General features: G+C 36.9%; 1 protein-coding gene and 1 non-coding gene across 3 annotated transcripts in view; both read left to right on the forward strand.

Annotated features, from left to right (window-relative positions):
* Positions 1–20,410, forward strand: part of PPM1E (protein phosphatase, Mg2+/Mn2+ dependent 1E) — a 187,697-nt gene that overhangs the window by 93,209 nt on the left and 74,078 nt on the right. The window lies entirely within an intron of this gene.
* LOC137213696 (U6 spliceosomal RNA) lies at positions 8,066–8,173 on the forward strand. The gene has a single exon (XR_010938319.1). It is a non-coding gene; the product is annotated as a U6 spliceosomal RNA (small nuclear RNA).

Here is a 20,410-nt window from a genome sequence, read left to right on the forward strand (position 1 = left end):
GTGTCCCCGGCATCGGCAGGCGGACTCTCAACCACTGCGCCACCAGGGAAGCCCCATATTTACATTTTAAGAAGATAACTCTGGCTGCTATGTGGAGAAAGGACTGGAAAAGGGTAAGAATTGAAGTAGGGAGGCCAATTGAGAGGCTGTTGCAGTAGTTTGCGTAGGCTAGGAATAATAGTCATTGGACTTTGGTGGTAGCCGAGGAGATGGAAGTGGATGGATTCAGGGTATATTTGGGGGATAGAATCAACAAAAGTTCCTGATAAATTAGATGTAGGGATGAGAGAAAGAGCAGAATCAAGAACTCCCAGGTTTGTGGGAGCGACTTGAGCAGCTGGGTGAATGTGGTACCATTTACTGTGTGGGGAAAATCATATAGGGCAGGGGCAAAGTTCAGGTGAGTATACTAGTTTCCTAGGGCTTCCATGACAAAGTACCATGAACTGTTTGGCTCAAAACAACAAATTTATTCTTCCACACTTCTGGAGAGTAGACGTCAAAATTAAGGGGCTGCTCTAGACCTGTAGAGGAGAATCCTTTCTTGCCTATGCCTAGCTTCTGGTGGTGTGCCAGCAATCCTTGGAGCACTTCAGTCTTCTTCCATCATTACATGTCATTCTCCCCATGTGTGTATATGTCTCTGTGTGTTGTGTGTCTGTGTTTCAAGGATTGGAGCAAAAAATATACAGTATCAGCCTGGAGCATCTTGTAGTGGCAGAAAGTAAGGAAGGGCTTAAAAAAAAACAAATACCCCCCATTAGTGGGGGTATGCTTTAAATTTTTGAAGCATTTAAGGGCTTTTAAAAAAAAAAGCATTAGGAACAAACTGAAAGCGCTCTTGATGGGCAAGCCTGGAAACATTTGAACAACAAAAAATAATATAGTACAGTTTAAAATAAATATCTGTGAGTCTGTACTGATATAAATGAATAATTGGGTAAATTAATAAATGGAGATGAAGAGACAAATCTCTTCATACAGAATAATACCAAATTATGCAGGGGAGCATAACTCCCCACTCCTTAAGTATGGGCTGTGTACAGTGACTTCATTCCAAAGAATACAGTGTGGAAAGTGGGAACAGGGAGACACAGAGAGTAACTTTATGGGAGAAATCTGATGAACACTACTTCAGCCAGATGATCAAGGTCAACATCAGTAGTCATAAATCATTATAAATAGTATGTACCTTTGATATGATGTGATGAAAATGGTACTTAACCTCTATGACCTTCTTCACAAAAGTCCTTAATCCCAGTCTAACCATGAGAAAAGCATCACAAAAATTCTAATAGGGAAGCAACCTACAATTTACCTGACCAGAACTACTCAAAACTGTCAAGATCCTAAAAAGAAACGAAGGAGCTAAGAGGAGCCTAAACAGATATGGTGACTAAATGTAAGTGGTATCGTAAATGGGATACTGGAACAGAAAGAGGCCATTATGTGAAAACTAAGGAAATCCAAATAAGCCATGGACTGCTTAATAACGTTTCAATATTAGTTCATAAATTGTAAGAAATGTACCATACTAATGTAATAATAGGGGAAACTGTGTGTATGTGTGTGTGGGGGGTGATGATAAACTCTGCTTTATGCCCAGTTTGTCTTTAAATCTATAACTGTAAAAATATTTTTTGATTAACTAAAAGATAGTCCTGTGGAACAAAGAAGATCATAGGGAAAATGGTATGTATGAAGTGATTAGTCATAACTAAGAGCCCCAAGCATACAATTTAAACAAATGTTAGACCTTCAAAGGAAGGGGCAGGGTTTGTTTTGCAAGTATTTGTTTTAGGCAAATCACTGTAGTTTCTGTCACAGCATTTTCATGTGTTTCTGTATACCATATTACGGCTGAATGTGGAGATGCATTATTTGGGGGATTCATTCCATAAGAATTAAATACTACTTTTTGAGAAGTGTGTTCCAATATTATTTTACCTTATATACGTCCTGAGATATAAGAGAATTTTACTCATTTTAGAGATTAAAAACAAACGATCCATATTTACAAATGTACTGGATTATTATCTGAATTTATTGTGAAGATTTTCTAATATGATTTAAAAAGTTACTGGGAATTCCCTGGCTGTCCAGTGGTTTGGATTCCACACTTCCACTGCAGGGGACCCAGGTACGAACACTAGTTGGGGAACTAAGATCCCACAAGATGTGTGACGTGGTCACAAAAAATAAAAGTTACCAAGATTTCTGGTATAAAATGAATTACAGGTAATTGTAATTTATATTACAAATGGGTATATGGACATGAATGATAAGGATAACTTTAAAAGGAAGAAAGTAAAGTGTTTTAATAAAGATGAGAGTGTAATGTTTATAGATTAAAACAGTGATGTCAGGTATAATTTTTCAGTTGAGATTAAAAACTATGAAGAAAAATGTAAATAAACATTGTATGAGTGCTGGCCTATATAATATATCCTTCAGTGTCTTATTTAGTTTGAAAAGAAATACAATTTTTTTTTTTTTTTTTTTCGGTACGCGGGCCTCTCACTGTTGTGGCCTCTCGTGTTGCGGAGCACAGGCTCTGGACGCACAGGCTCAGCGGCCATGGCTCACGGGCCTAGCCGCTCCATGGCATGTGGGATCCTCCCAGACCGGGGCACGAACCCACGTCCCCTGCATCGGCAGGCGGACTTTCAACCACTGCGCCACCAGGGAAGCCCAGAAATACATAGTTTTTAAAATTTATTTTATTTATTTATTTATTTTTGGCTGTGTTGGGTCTTCGTTGCTGTGCCCAGGCTTTCTCTAGTTGCAGCGAGCGGGGGCTATTCTTAATTGCGGTGCGCGGGTTTCTCATTGCAGTGGCTTCTCTTATTGTGGAGCACAGGCTCTAGGCACGCAGGCTTCAGTAGCTGTGGCACGTGGCTTCAGTAGTTGTGGCTCATGGGCTCTAGAGCTCAGGCTCAGTAGTTGTGGTGCATGGGCTTAGTTGCTCCGCGGCATGTGGGATCCTCCCAGACCAGGGCTCAAACCAGTGTCCCCTGCATTGGATTCTTAACCACTGCGTCACTAGGGAAGCCCCCCAGTGTGGGCTTTAAAAGATAGTTGATCACCTCTCCACATGGGGCTTTTGAAGGCTGTCATTAAACTTATTTCCATAAAAATGTGTTAATGGAATTTATTTCACTGTTGATTCTTATTTCTACCTAGAGTCTTTTATAGAGGCAGTATATTTTATAAGGATTCAGTGAAAAAAAGACATCAGCAGTCAATCTTTGGAATATTGGACATTTGCAAAAATGTGATTTTTGTGATATTTGCACCTGAATAAGAAAAACATACTAACTGGCATATCACATGATCCTACAGACAATTTGGTTTGAACTAAGACCAATGGTATTTAAAGGTTAAATTTTTTAAGTTAAATATTTCTGCTGATAATCTTTTATTCAAGTATTATTGGATGTTATCATTTTTCATTAGATTATTAGACTGGCTTCTCATACATGCATAGCTCATTTTATTGTCCTTAGCTTTGTTGTACTTTGCAGATGCTGCATTTTTTACAAATTGAAGTTTCGTGGCAACTGCACATTGAGCAAGTCCATCAGTGCCATTTTTCCAACAGCATATGCTCACTTCATGTCTCTTTGGCACATTTTGGTAATTCTTACAATATTTCAAACTTTTTCCTTGTATTTTTTGTTGTGATCTGTGATCAGTAAATCTTTGATGTTACTGTTGTAATAGTTTGGGGGCGTCATGAACTGTGCTCATATAAGATGGCAAACTTAATCAATAAATGTGTGTGTTCTGACTGCTTCAGCAACAGGCCATTCCCCCACCTCTTTCCCTCTCCTCAGTCCTCCCTATTCCCTGAGACAATATTGAAGTTCAGCCAATTATTAACCATACAGTGGCCTCTAAGTGTTCAAGTGGAAGGAAGAGTTACATGTCTCTCACTTTAAATCAAAAGCTAGAAATGAATTTCTCTGCAGGAAATAGCAAGAGAACCAGAATTAGAAGTGGATCCTGAAGATGTGACTGAATTGCTGCTATCATGATAAAACTTTAACAGATGAGGAGTTGCTTCTTATGGATGAGCAATGAAAGTGATTTCTTGAGATGGACTCTACTCCTGGTGATGATGTTGTGAAGACTGTTGAAATGACAACAAAGGATTTAGAATATTACATAAACTTAGTTGATAAAGCAGTGTCAGGGTTTGAGAGGATTGACTCCACATTTGAAAGAAGTTCTGTGGGTAAAATGCTGTCAAGCAGCATTGTATGCTACAGAGAAATCATTCACGAAAGGATGAGTCAATCAGTGCAGAAAACTTCATTGTTGTCTTATTTTAAGAAATTGCCACGCCCGCCCTGCCCCGCAGCCTTCAGCAACAACCGCCCTGATCAGTCAGCAGCCACTAACGTGGAGGCAGGACCCTCTGCCAGCAAAAAGATTATGACTTGCTGAAGGCTCAGATGACGGTTAGCATTCTTTAGCAAAAAAATGTTGTTTAATTTAGGTAGGTACATGGATCTTTTAGATATAAGGCTATTGCATACTTAGTAGACTGTACAGTATAGTGTAAACATAACTTTCATATGCACTTAGAAATGAAAAAATTTGTGTGACTCACTTTATTGTGATACTCATTTTATTATAGTGGTCTGAAACCGAAGCTGCAGTATCTCCAAGGTATGCCTGTACAGTTGATCCTTGAACAAAACCTGTTTGGACTGCATGGGTCCACTTATATACAGATTTTTTTCAATAGTAAATAGTACAGTGCTACACGATCCATGGGTTGGTTGAATCCTTGGATGTGGAACCTCAGATATGGAAGAACTGTGGATGCGGAGGTAGACTATAAGTTAGTTATGCGTTCAAGGAATGACGTGGTCACTTTGCCCATTATGATAGACTTTGTCTATGTATGAATGCCCAGTCTTAGTATAGCCAATCATATAGGAGAATTGTGTGACGAAATAGGAATTTACTAGAATTTTCTGACAGTACATATCTGGGTATGTTCTGGTAGTCATCATTAATTAGCATTTTCAGGAAGGACCCAATGGTAGCATATAGCAGCCTAGCAACTAGATTTATTTTACAGATTTATTCCTCTATAATTCAGGTCATGGTTCACGATTTTCAACCAAATGGGATTAGTTCTTTAAAATGGTATATCACTTCATATAATACAGAGATCATCTTCTGGAATAACAACACTCCTTTCAAATGTGAACCATAAATCAATCTTTTGTCTCCTAATTGGAGCTACCACTGTCCTACAGTTGAGGCTGTGGTCTTTTGTTCAGCAATATTCAACACTTAGACGAAGCTATCAAGATAATGAATGCAACTGAAAGAAATGGGTTTGTCAGATAGGGCAGTGAATCTTAGTAGAAATATTTAGTAGAAATGCTTATTCAGATTACTCTGCTCTTAAGAGTTAGTAATGGAATTTCAGATGAACTTATTTCTGAAGGGGCTATTATTTTTTTAACAATATAGGAATATTTTCTCAAAATAATGACATTAAAATTCAAATTGTAAACTATATAGGAGAAAGCCTAGAGTTCTACTCCGAAGCTCTTTAGAACAACTTCCTGGAATAGCACATAATAGAAGTTTAAAAAAGATAAATAAAAATTGAAGTCAGTAAATTATTCAATTCTCTGGCCACTTGTGGTTTAAAAAAACATTTGATAAAACTTCTGTTCTAATAATTTGTGGAAGCTCCTCTATCATAGCAAATAATTTACGGTAAAAGTTCAATATGTTTACTATAAACACTACTTCCTACATATTATACTTCATTCCTCTAACAAATATTTTGAATTTTTTTTTCAGGTATATAATATCACACAAAGAACTGAGAACATTTTGGAGTTTTGTTTTACTTCCTTAAGTAATTACATTATTACCAAATCTCAGAGATGTGATTGAAAATATAATGCTCTTGATTTTTCATTCTTAACCTTTTTTTTATAAAGTCATTAAAATTTCTACTCACATTAGTTATGCCATTGTAGCTATAAACTCACGATTTACCCAAAACAACTTCAATTTACTACAGGTAAATTTTCATAACTCTTTGTAGGTTGCTCTGATTTACCATTTCAATATCAACAAAATTTAGGAGTCACCCTCTGATATTTTCTGCAGATATATTCACAGACTGACAGCAGATATTTTACTGCACTATTTAGTTCTAAGTTATACCACCAGCATTATTGTTTTTCTAAAATATAGCACAGTCTTTTCTTAGGTTATTATTTTCAAGTGATCACAGTTCTCAAGAAACAAACTGTACCAATGTGAGTCTGAAACATCAAATATTGAAGTAGAATTCCAGATTTGTCTTTCAAGTGATGAAAGACCATTTATCAAAAGAGATAAATTGTTTCTGGTGAGCTGATTGGCAAACAGAACAATAGCTAACAGCCAGATTGAAGTGTGATCTTAACCGGATTAGAATAAAATGCTCATAATGTTAGTTTTCTTTTTGCATGATTTTTGCACTACTGTGGAAATAAAGACCACCCAGAATGAGAACAAACAGGCTATAAATTCAAAGAAATTGAATAACAATTGGTAACAAGAAAATTACCACCATCACTTGCATTTGGCAGATTCACATGGGAGTGGGCAAGTTTTATGGTGAAAAAGAGAAAAGATACGCTGATTGGAGACTGTTTTGCGTGGGGAAGCTGAAATGCTAACTAGAAGCCAATCATCTTAGGTAATTGGTTTGGGAAGCATATTTGTCCTCTGGTTGGTGCTGAGTTGAAAGTGTGTGGTGGGCTGTGGAGGGGGAAAAAAAAAAAAAAGGAAGCTGGCAGTCATTGACCAAATCCTAACTTCTGAAGTGATTGCTGCAGAGATTGTGATTTGACTTCCCAGGTTGTTTGCCCTCCAAAGAGACTGTGTGTCAGAGTTGTATATGATCTGGTCGTTGTCTATTTGTATAATCAGTCTCTCACTACTGAAGAACAAATAGACTTAATGTTTTATGATTTTATCACTGATTATATTCTTGTAGCTTTGAGAGTTCTATCAAGATTCTAATAGTTATAGAAATCTCCCCAGATGAAAATAATATTTCATGTCTGAGAATATAAGATGAATTATGCCAGAGTGTTCATGCTGTAAGATGTCTATATGAAGATGTCATTACTCAGGTAGAAGTGGATTCTGGACCTCAGAGATACCAGTTAACAATAATAATATGTGCCTATGTGGGTCTTTTGAGAAGTTAGTGAGAATCTGGTTTGGACTACCTCAGAGAGCGTTTGGGTACTTTCTCAGTGACTTATTGGATAATTGGGACTTTAAAGATGTGTGGGAGAAAGTAACTGGCCTTTCCCCGTTGGAAACTCTGCACATTGTGATTTCCTATACAGCCTATAGAAAGGAGATTGGTTGGCTGTGATGAGGAGTATATATGAGTTCCTACACAGTTTTTTAAAATTTTTATTCTGAGAAATTACAATATTTAAAAATTTTAAATAAAAGTAACAAAACATGACTATATAAAGCTAAATTACCCTTTGTCCTCTCCCCACCCCATCTTTGTCTCATTTCTGTCTCTTTCCATGAGAGGCAACCTGTCGTGAATTTGATGTGCTTAACTCATAAAATTATTATTTCTAAAAACAATAGAACTTCTGTCTACTTAGCTAATTATAAATGTAAAAACAGAAGGTCTGAAAGACTGCTCTACAGATTTCTTTTAGATTAGTAAATTAATATAGCATAATGAACTTGAGAAACAACATTTTCTACCAAGTAGCTCTATAACCAAGTAGCTCTGTATTATATGTTACATAATATACGCTCTTTGTATCAGTATCAATTTGTCTAATTAGCAGCAGGCAACTAGGAAAGAAAAGGTTTGGAGAAAAGAACCTTATGAAAGAAAGTAAGGTTTAAATTGATGCCTTGAGGAATGTGGACAAAAGTGAGTCAAAGGATATCCTCTCTTGATCTTGGCTGAACCTGTAGTTAGGTCTCATAAATTTACTTTGATCTTTCTTTGCTTGGCTCTCATAGAAGCAATTCTTTGTTTCAAAATGAACAGGCAGTGCTCGCTTCGGCAGCACATATACTAAAATTGGAACGATACAGAGAAGATTAGCATGGCCCCTGCGCAAGGATGACAACGCAAATTCGTGAAGTGTTCCGTATTTTTTAAAAAGTAACGGAATTGAGTTGTTTGTAGTGAGGTGGGTGGACCTAGAGTCTGTCATACAGAGTGAAGTAAGTCAGAAAGAGAAAAACAAATACCGTATGCTAACACGTATATATGGAATTTAAGGGAAAAAAATGTCATGAAGAACCTAGGGGTAAGACAGGAATAAAGACACAGACCTACTAGAGAATGGACTTGAGGATATGGGGAGGGGGAAGGGTAAGCTGGGACAAAGTGAGAGAGTGGCATGGACATATATACACTACCAAAGGTAAAATAGATAGCTAGTGGGAAGTAGCCGCATAGCACAGGGAGAGCAGCTAGGTGGTTTGTGGCCACCTAGAGGGGTGGGATAGGGAGGGTGGGAGGGAGGGAGACACAAGAAGGAAGAGATATGGGAACATGTATATGTATAACTGATTTACTTTGTTATAAAGCAGAAACTAACACACCATTGTAAAGCAATTATACTCCAATAAAGATGTTAAAAAAAAAATGAACAGGTACAATATACACAGTGGTCCCCCTTATCCTCAGTTTTACTTTGCGAGATAAACAAATTCATGCTAGTTTTACGGCCACAGTGCTTGATTCAATGCTTAGTTAAGATGGAAAAGGCATTAAATTTGTACAATATTTTGAGAGAGAGACCACATTCACATAACTTTTATTACAGTATATTATTATTGCTCTATTTTATTATTAGTTGTTGTTAATCTCTTACTGTGCCTAATTTATAAATTAAACTTTATCCTAGGTGTGTATGTATAGGAAAAAGCATAGTATATCTAGAGTTCACTACTATTCATGGTTTTAGGCATCCGCTGGGGGGTCTTGGAACACATCCCACGTAGATAAGGGGGGACTCCATACTGTACTTGTAAATCTCAGTGTTTCAGGTATTGCCATTTTGAGACCCATATGGCAGAACAAAGTTCACTTTCCTAAAATTGTAATCAATTCTCCAAATATAAGTTATCTCATAAATTCCCATGTAAGAAAAGCTTTGGTCCCAGACATAATTTAAAAGACTCCTATTCATCTTGTTTTTAAACACTCCTGTAATTTTCATGGGCAATCACTGAACAAAGTTGAGTTGACTGAACAAAGAACTATATTCAGTAACTTATTTGAAATGTACTGTAATTAAGTCTGTTTTAGTTCTAACCTTACTAACATCATGGATAATACAAAAGGGGGGAAATGCAGCTTATCAAAGAAGAGACTCCGGAGATGGGATACAGTGAGTTTGAATCTCAGTGAAACATCCTGAGGATGTCAGCACATCAGCACTGTCAGTAATGAGAGAGATTTTACAAATACCTCATCTGAAGAGAATTACTCCATGGAATACATATGAGTATATATCTCTTCAGTGGATAAAGAGTTTATGTTTTTCTGTTGTTGGGATGGTACATTTTTTTAAACTGCATGATGAACACGAGATTTTATTTTGCTTCAAGTTTCATTTTTGCCCTTAAGAAGCACTCAAAATGCTATTCATACAGTAGTAGGTGTATTTGTAGTTTGTAGCATGCTTGCTTAGTTTCTCTTTCTGATAGTTTGCTGTTAGGGTATAAAAATGCAACCAAGTTTTTGCATGTTGATTTTGTATCCTGCAACTTTACTGAATTTGTTTATTCTAACAGTTTTTAAATAAGTCTTTAGGGTTTTCTACATATAAGAGGATGTCATATGCAAACAAATAATTTCACTTATTCTTCTCTAATCTGGATGATGTTAGCTGTGGGCTTGTCATATATGGCCTTTATTATGTTGAGTATATCCCCTCTATACCTACTTTGTTGAGAGGTTTTTTTTTTTTTAATCGCAAATGGATGTTGAATTTTGTCAAATGCTTTCTCTGCGTCTATTAAGATGATATTTTTATCCTTCATTATGTTAATGTGATGTATCATATTGATTGATTTGTAGATGTTGAGCCATCCTTAAATCCCTGGATTAAATCCCACTTGATTATTATGTGTAATCCTTTCAATGTATTGTTGAATTTGGTTTGCTAATATTTTGTTGAGGATTTTTACATCCATGTGCATCAGGGATACTGGCCTGTAATTTTCTTTTCTTGTGGTGTCCTTGTCTGGCTTTGGTATCAGGGCAATGCTGGCCTCATAAAATTAGTTTAGAAGTGTTCCTTCCTCTTTTTATATTTCTCTTAAAGTTTAATTTGTTTTAAGTATCTCTTGGAAATATTTTTTTCCTTAAAATTTTCTTTGCATGATTTCTTTCTACCTAATTGCTTTGTATTCTCTTATTGATTTTGGTCTCTGTCTTCCATATATAGACTTCCTTTAGGTTATCTTGTCATCTCAGCTGGCTGTTCTTTTTTTAAAAAATATTTATTTATTTATTTGGTTGTGCCGGGTCTTGGTTGCGGCAGGCGGGCTCCTTAGTTGTGGCAGGCCAGCTCCTTAGTTGTGGCATGTGAACTCTTAGTTGCAGCATGCATGTGGGATCTAGTTCCCTGACCAGGGATCGAACCTGGGCCCCATGCGTTGGGAGCGTGGAGTCTTAACCACTGGACCACCAGGGACGTCCCTCAGCTGGCTGTTCTTAAGATTGGGAGGCCTAAGCACAAGAATAGGAGTTTTGAGTTTCATTCTAGTATAACCTGGTTGCGTCATTTGTTAGGGAATCTTCTGACCCTAACCCAGATTCATAAAAAAAAGTTTTCTAATTTGTCTGGCTAAATAGAATGGAGGAAGAGGACCACTAATCTTAGAATTCAGCATTTACTTATGCATGAAGTCATTTAATCCCTTTGTTTTTCACTATGGTAGTTATTCCCTTAACTGCCTGGTGTCCCCTAATCAAGAATCCCTGTTTTACCCTCTCCAGGGGATAAGTGGCAGACTTCTGCCAGGATTAGGGAACTAGGGAGAGGCAGTCACCTAGGCATGTAGAACAGAGAGAGGGGACCTAGGGATCTAACAGCTTCTTAAACCGTTTTCACCCAGTTCTTATTTTATCCATCTCACTCCCCACTTACCTGCAGTTCTACAGGTACCTAAGTGTTGCCAGTTCTTGTTTGTTTAGAGGATTCTGTGGTATATATTGAGTTTGTTCTCAGCTTTCCTCACTGTTGGTTTTAGACTTGGCTTTCATCTGCTAAATCAGTTACCACTCTATCATCTACTTTCTGGTGTCCCAAAATCTGTTGTTGTTGTTTTCTTTTTCTCTTTGCCTTCTCACTCTTTGGGATTATGTATTTTAAAAAATTCCCCGTACTAGTGTTTTAGTGGAGTTTCTGGAGGGAGTAAATTGAATGTTCACGTTCAGTCTGCCGTCTTAGCCTGCCCTCTTAATATGATTTCTTTGGTAGAGAGGCAGCAGTACATAGTTGCTGAGAGTGTGAGTCATGGCACCAGACTGCTGCGGTTTGAACTCTGGCTCTGATACTTACTAGCTATTAGATTAACTTCTACATTCCTAATTTTCCTCATCTATAAAATGGGGACAATAATAATACCTACTTCATAGGCTGACTGGAGAATTAATTAGTTAATTAAAATTAATTTACTTAAAGCACTTAGAGCAATGCCTAGCACATATACTCTGCCTTTGATAAGTATTTGTTATTATTTTCTTCCATCTCTTTTCTTTGTCCTCTTTTCCTGGAACTCCTGTTAGTCAAAAGTAATCTCCCTAGATTGGTTCTTTAACTATCTTTTCTTTCACTTTTCCATTTCATATTTAGTTCTACTTTCCTGAGGATTTTCACAACCTCTGTTTTATGCCTTATTTCAGCAATTATGTTTTAAGTATCAAATATCTCTTTTGATATCTGATTTTAATCTTTCATGATTTCCTTACATTTCTGATGACTGTTGATGGTCTGTATATATTTGTTTTAAACTGATTAGAAGCTTTTTAGGAGTAAGAAGATTTATTGTGAGTAGCCTCATTTGGGGATGGAGACATGGCCATACATCACTATGAGGAAGACTTTTCTCTAGGATTGCTCCGTTCCTCCAGAAAAAGACCTTACAAATTTCTTGCCCGGGCAATAAAATGCAAGTGTTTAAGGGTGGGGCGGGGTGGGTAGAGGAATGGTTAGAGGAATTAAAGTCCTGCCATTTGATATTTCGATAAATCCCTTACTTTTTATTCTGTCTCACTTCTAGTCTCTACCTTGCCCGGTGTCTCCTGATCTAGAACACTCCTTTTCAATTTCTCTAGAGGTAAACTTTCATTCTCTTATCAGGGCTGGAGTATGTGCATTTAGCTGCTGGCATTCTATATGTGGGAGTGGGGAGGGGAATCAATAATTCACATACATACACTTTTTAAAAAAAAATTTTATTGGAGTATACTTGATTTACAGTGTTGTATTAATTTCAGGCACATACATACACTTTCATCCTGTTTTTTCATTTTGTCCTTCCCCTCCACCCACTTGGTACTTCAAAGTCTGAGTGTTTCCCAGGTTCTTTGGGGGTGAATTGGCTCTCTTCTCACCAGTGACCCCCTGAGCTTATAGTTTCTTCCACCTAATAAATCACATACCACTCCTCCATTTGTTCTCCCTTTTCCAAAAGTGTATTGAAATATTTTATCTACTGTTGCCTTCTCTTTGGTTGCTTTCTCCTTGTGGATTTAAATCTTTTAATTTACTTTGCTGTCATTTTATAAGGAGAAGGGTTAAATGCATATACCTGATCTGCCATTTTTTAACCAGAAGTCATCAGATGAATGTTATTTTAAAAATATTTTATACTTGCTTTTAGTTACACTGCTTAATTATATAATGGATTGGCAATCTCTAACACCAGGAAAGAAAAGACCAATTTTCTTCCTATAGATGTAGAGGGTGGCTGCCATGACCTCACCTTCCTCCTTATAGCAAGCAAGTAGTAGTGAACAAACTCAGGTCATAGGATCCAGTGGAAAGAGTTCGAATTCTTACAGCCAGGGCAGGTTCCTCTACCTACAGATAATTCACTGGAGCTTGACTTCTCCATCTCTGCTAGGAACAGGTTTTACTCAACCACAATTCTATTTCCTTTACTTCCCCTCTTCCTCTCATCAATTCTAATTCTTGACATTCATTGAGGGCTCCTCTTTTCTGACACATAAGAAAGATAAGGTCCCACCTTGGCAACTCTAAACAATATGTGGTATATCCATATAATAGACTACTATTTTGCAATTAAAACGAAAGTGGTATGTCCATGTAATGTAATACCATTTATCAGTAAAAAGGAACAAACTATTGATACATACTTCACCATGAAAGAACTTCAAAAATATTATACTAGGGACTTCCCTGGCAGTTCAGTGGTTAATACTCTGCGCTTCCACTTCAGGGTGCACAGGTTTGATCCCTGGTCTGGGAACTAAGATCCCACATGCAGTGCAGCGCAGCCAAAAAAATAAAAGAGTTGTTTTCCAAGGTGACCAATGAGCTATTTTTAAAAATTAAAAAAGCTTTTAATTTTTTTTTTTTTTTTTTTTTTTGTGGTACGTGGGCCTCTCACTGTTGTGGCCTCTCCCGTTGCGGAGCACAGTCTCTGGACGTGCAGGCTCAGCGGCCATGGCTCACGGGCCCAGCCGCTCCGCGGCATGTGGGATCTTCCCGGACCGGGGCACAAACCCGTGTCCCCTGCATCGGCAGGCGGACTCTCAACCACTGTGCCACCAAGGAAGCCCCCCAAAGCTTTTAATTTTTAAAAGCTATTCTTTCACTAGGTGAAAGAATCCAGATGCAAAGGATAAATAATTGTGATTATGTTTATATTAAATGTCCAGAAGAGACAAATCTAGAGAGAATGGCTTGACTGTTGGTGGGGGAGGCTGTGTGTGTATAAAGGCAAAGAGTGTGAGGGAGCTCTTGTGCTGTGAGCTTAAATTGCTCTAAAAAATCGTCTGTTAAAATGTAAATTCAAAAGGTCTTAAAATGGGATTTACACTTTAAATTATAGAAATATAACCATTGCATATATAAAGCTCTTTGTATCCTGGCTAGCAAATTTAAACAAAATTATTAGAGCATATAATTATTAATTTTTAGATTAACTTGTAGAGGTTTAGGTTTATTCATCTTATAAGTGAGACCTTCTTTTAATATAATTATTTGGGGACTTCCCCTGGCGGTCCAGTAGTTAAGACTCCAATGCAAGGGGCAAAGGTTCGATCCCTGGTTGGGGAACTAAGATCCCATGTGCTACACTGCCGGGGTCAAAAAATAATTATTATTTGGATTCATTTCATTCATAATTCATCAAATGTTTATTGAGTATCTTTTATGTGCTAGTACTAGTCTAGATCCTAAGGATATAGCCCTGAGCAAAAACAAAGAACGCCTCTTCTTTCCAGGAACTTAAGTTCATTCTAATGGGCAAAAGACAGAAAATAAACACTAAATATTTCAGTCAGGTGGTTTTCATAAGTGCTATAAAGAAAAAAATAAAGGCAAGATAAGGGACTAGAGAATGATGGGGTAGGGGTGCATAGGGAGTTTGATTATTTTTTTGTAAGTTAATCAAGGAAACCCTCTCTGATAAGATCAAGTAGATATCTGAAATAAGTGAAGGAGTGAGTGATGTAGGTATCTGGGTGAAAAGCTTTCTAGGCAGAAGAGTCAAGGAGTTCAGGGACAGTGAGGTGAGAGAATGCTTATTAGTAGGTTTGAGGAACAGCAGAGAGATTTGTGTGACTTAGAGTGAAGTGAAAGAAAGAGTATAAGAAGACAAGGTCAGAGAGGTGGCAGGGAATTAGATCAAATAGGGTCTTATAAACCACCATCAGAATTTTGAATTTTTCCCTGAATGAGATGGGAAGGCAATAGAGGGTTTTGAGCAGAGGAAGGACATGATCTGATTTATTTTTAAGCGAATCACTTTGGATGCTGTGTGGAAACTAGAGTATGAAGGGAAAAAGGTAGAAAAAGTGAGAGCAGTTTATAGGCTAACACAGTTGCCCAAGTGAGAAATGATGGTGGCTTAGACCAAAGAGGTAATCTTGGATGCAGTAAGAAAAGGTCAAGTTCTGCATATATTTTGAAGGAAGAAACAGTAGGATTTGTTTATGTGGTATATGAGAAAGGAAAAGAGTCAAGGATAAATCCAAGGAGTTTGGTTTTAGCAATTTGAAGAATGAAATTGCCATTTACTAAGATGGAGAAGGCTTGGGGAAAAAGCAGGCTTAAATTTAAGGGAAAATCAAGAGGTTGGTTTTGGACACATTCAGATGTGGCACCTATCTGAGTAGAAATACTGAGTATGTGTGGTTGGATATAAGAACCTGAAGTTCAGAAGAGAGGTATGACTGGAGATACAAATTTAAGCATTATCTATAAGTGAGTGAAATCCATGGAACTGGCTTTACAATTACTATCTATTACAAAAATGAAAACTTGTACTATTTTTTCTTGCATTATGGGATGTTGATCTCTTGTTCTCTTCTGACCTCTTTAAACAGTGATTTTCATCCTTACTGCTTTTCTGTATTTTTAAATAGAATTTGAAATTATCAGAAGACTTTTATCTGTTAGCATTGTCAATCTCATTAGCATCTGAAAACTATCTACCCAAACTATAAATGAATATTTAAAATGTGTAAGATGTAGCTCTTAATTGTAGAACTGTTGAATATAATTTAAAAGATGCAGGCCATTTACCAAAGGTGGAAAACGTGGCATTATAAACTTAAAATATAACATTTTTCAATCAGATAAGGATTTATGACATCATGACCCAAGTGTGTATGTGTTCTTTTAGGTTCATTTTGGTTTTTCGTTTTCTTTATTCTAATGAAAGAAAATGTGAATTTTTAAAGTATGTGCTTCAAAGCTATTGGTATAATTAATTACATGAAATGTAAATGTTAAGAAAAGTCTTCATAAAGTATTAAACAGTACAACTCACTTGTTCTACCTTTCTGTAAAGATTAACCTTATAGCAACAAGACTGTTAAAGGATATTACCTGCTTCTTTTTTATTATAATGAGCTACTTTGTGTGTGGGATCTTCTATGTTTTTTGCTCATTGGAATCACTTTGGGAAAGTAATAGTTCAGTTCTGTTAACTGATTGAGGAAACTGTTAAAAATAATCTTGGGATTTTTCTAATGCATAGTTTTTACCATACTGCTTTTACCATTATCCACAATAATACCTTGTAGAAATAACTAAATCAGTAAAATTATGCCACATCTGCTTCTGTAAATTTCTACTCCATCTCTTAAGTGGTTGCAAATATTTTAGCTATCTTTAAAGCAAGGTCTTTTTGCCCCCTACTAGAAACTTCAAAATGCCTCATAATATCTATGCTATTTAAAGTCTTTAAAGACTGTAAGTATGCATAATAAGCTGTCAGTTATCTTTATTATAGTTAATTATTCATTACTTATTCAAGACAAGGTACTATGCTATGTGTATCTAATCAAAGTAGTCAGTGGTTCCTATAAATAACTTTTATTCAAAGAAATATTTTGTTAACTAATGAATACACGCAAATGCACACACACACTGTTGATTCTCATTATTCACAGTAGTTATGTTCTATAAAGTCACCACAAACACTGAATTAGTGAATAATGAGCCATATTTCCTAGGGGAAATATAGAGTTAGATTCCTGTGAGCCTCTCACAACGTTTTCATCAACCATTCGATACACCTCATTTTATGTGTGTTTGCGTTGATTCATTAACATTGAACTTACAGCCAACAGCACTATAACTCACGCCTGAATGAAGGTTATCGAATATGCTTGTTTTCTCCATAAGCACAACACAACCTTCCTGTGCTTAGGAACACTAGTTAGCACTTCAGCACTATGCTTGAGGACCATTTTAAACAGCAGAATCACCAACACAAAGCACAAAAATGAGACAGATGTGGCAGTAAAGAGACTGTGAAAAGAACACTTTTTTAACAGTATGAAAGCTGAAACAAGAAGGCAGAGTAGTGAGTATTGCCTTGCTTGACCTCATCTTGGAGTGCGTGCTTGAGGCAACTCAATTTTTTTGTCACTCTGTGTATGTCCATAAATGACTGAGAAAACAGTAACTTCAGGGTTACAAATAAATTTTAGTGAGTACATAGGTGGATTTGCAAATAGAGACTCTGAATAATATGGACCTAATATATATATATATATTTTTTTTTTCATTCCTGCCTGAAGCACATCTTCCTTTCTTTTCTATCTCTTGACCTTCTACTCATTATTCAAGTTCCATCTTAAAGATTATCCTATCTCTGAAACCTTTCCCAGCTCTCTCAGACAGAATTAGCCTTCCCTCCAGTACTCATGGAGTGATCTCATATCGCCTTGTACATTTTTATAACATCTATTACATTTTATGTTAATATTTTTCAGGATTCTTTAGGCTATGAGCTCCTGAAGAACAGGGATCCTTTCTCATTCATTTCTGTATCCTTAGTACTTAACATAGGGTCTTTCACATAGTTAAAATTAAATAAATTGTAATTGAATAACTCAATTAAATCTCTCTGCAAATGGGTCTGTCTTAATTCAAAATTGCAGACTATATTGAAGTGGAAATCGTTACACATTTTATACCAGTGAATATCTCTTGTTATCTCTATTTTTATTGGTTCTTTTTTCATTTGGATGAAGCTGCTGTATTTGGAAAGGCATGAATAATGAACCAATCAGGTTTTTTTTTTTATTACCTTTTAAAGTTCTGTGCAAACATGGACTTACTGAGCACAGTAATGCACTAGGCTCTGTATCAAACTATCCTGATTCTAAACTGCAGAGGAGAAGGTTTATACTCAGGAAAAAATTAGGATACATGCTTATGCTAGATTTTGATTTTGAAATTTCCAAAAATACAGACTAGTATTGAAAAACGAACAAAGCAAAACCCCATAAACCCATGACCCATATTTAATGTTTTGCTATATTTATTTAAAGATTTTTTTAAAACTAAGCCTTGCAAATCTAAGTTGAAGGTCCTCTACATGCCCTTCCTTAATCCTGTGCCTGCCCCTTCCCTCCCACTGAAGCACTTCCCTGAATTTTGTATTTATCTTTCCCAGATAAGCCTTATATATGGGTAGATTTTAGGATGCTAGGGATCCTTCAGTGGTTTTTTGTTTGTTTGATTTTTAACAAAATATCATTCATTTAGTCTAGCATGTGGGATGAAAGTAGTCTTGTCGTCAGTTTCTATGTATACGCCTTTCTAGGGAACCCTTAATGAGATTGCTTTTTTCTCCCACGCCTTCAGATGTTTTGTTTGTAATCCCTTAATCTAAATTATAAATTTATCTTGCAGTATTATACTTCTTATGATGATGAACTTTTTATTAACAGCCATAATCAGTTCTGCTCATAAAGCCATCATTGTTTTGCTTCCAAAAAAAACTTTTTAGACTTCCAAAATGCAACAATTTCAATCATTCCGCTATAGGGGCTGTGAAGCACAAATAATACAAAAATGAACAATGAAAAACGTATACTAAAGTATATTAGAAACATACAGATTCATATTGTCATGTTTAGTTAGATAATTTATACCAAAAATTCATATTTTAAAAAATGTAATATTATTTTATTTCTGATAAATCTGACTTTGAATTGCCCAACCTGGTAAGATGGTGAGTCATATTAGTCATCATGGGAGCCCATGGAGAAGAATGAGGCTCACTTTCTTTCCTTCCTTTCTCCTCCCCGACCTAAGAATTTAAGGGCCTTTTAAAAGAAAACAAAGTGGGATGGGCTCACTTGTCTGCAGTTTATCATGATCCTAACTGCTATTCTTTTTTTTTTCCCTAACCTTTTAAATTTATGTATTTATTTATTTTTGGCTGAGTTGGGTCTTTTGTTGCTGCGCGCGGGCCTTTCTCTAGTTGCGGCGAGCGGGGGCTACTCTTCGTGGCGGTGCACTGGCTTCTCACTGCGGTGGCTTCTCTTGTTGCGGAGCACGGGCTCTAGGCGCATGGGCTTCAGTAGTTGTGGCACGTGGGCTCAGTAGTTGTGGCTCTTGGGCTCTAGAGCGCAGGCTCAGTAGTTGTGGCACATGGGCTTTGTTGCTCCGCGGCATGTGGGATCTTCCCACAGCTGGGCTCGAACCCGTGTCCCCTGCATTGGCAGGCAGATTCTTAACCACTGCGCCACCAGGGAAGCCCCTAACTGCTATTCTTATTTAAAAAGCCCATATGTTCCTTAAAGTAAGACGACATTACTGCTTTTTGGCCAAGTTTGTGCATGAGAGTCTCTGCTGATTTTGAGCTCCCCCAGGACCTAGAGTATAGCCTCCCAAGGTGCTCCGTGCAGCCATTCTTCTTGGTGGTCTTGCTATTTCCTTGAAGCACTGCTATGCAGTAGGATTCAGGTATCTGCTGTGCCTGATATTGCTGAACCTTTTCCATTCTGGGGAAATTGCCTTTGGGAGGCTCTTTCCCAGTCTCCCTGACAGGCCTCAGAAGCTTTGCCTTTAAATCAAACTCCCAAAAATGAAAGTTAGAAGGCAGATTATCCATGAGTAACTTCTATTTTCCATTCAGTAAAGATCTTCCATTAAATACGGAGCCCAAAGACCTGGTTACCTATTTAGAATGGGGAAGGAAGAAATAAATGGCGAATAAAATGCAAATTAAAATCTTAATAAGTTACCCTGAAACTCTTACATGTTCATCCATAGATGTACAGATGCCACCCCATCCTTCTGCCTACGGTTAATTATTAGCTTGTTCAGTTTTTATTGAGCACTTATGAATAATGGAAACATGAGTAATAAAATGAGTAAGTTGTATATTATATTTGTCTTGCTGTAAAAATCAGAGTAAAGCATCCTATTACGTAGGCTTTTTTCCTCAGTTATTTAGAAGGCAAATAATATCTCCCAAATAAAATATTATTGTATATTTTAATAGACATTAAGGAATGATAAAGTACCACAGATCTATAATGAGTCCATAAAACCCAGATCTGTTAAGTATCATTATGAGCTTGAAATAATTTCAAGAACACTCAACAGGGACTTCCCTGGCAGTCCATTGGTTAAGACTTTGCGCTTCCACTGCAGGGGGCATGGGTTCAGTCCCTGGTTGGGGAACTGGGGAACTAAGATCCTGCATGCCTCGCGGTGTGGCCAAAAAAAAAAAAAAAAAAAAAAAAGACTGGAGAATTTAAGAACACTCAACAATCATTATTGAGGCCTATACAATTCTGAGAGCTGAGATAGAATAAATTTGAGTACAATATGTCTTTACCCTTAAGAATCTTACAGACTAGTGAAAACTATAC

This window comes from Pseudorca crassidens, chromosome 19 (assembly GCF_039906515.1).
Source record: "Pseudorca crassidens isolate mPseCra1 chromosome 19, mPseCra1.hap1, whole genome shotgun sequence".
Lineage (NCBI taxonomy): Eukaryota > Metazoa > Chordata > Mammalia > Artiodactyla > Delphinidae > Pseudorca > Pseudorca crassidens.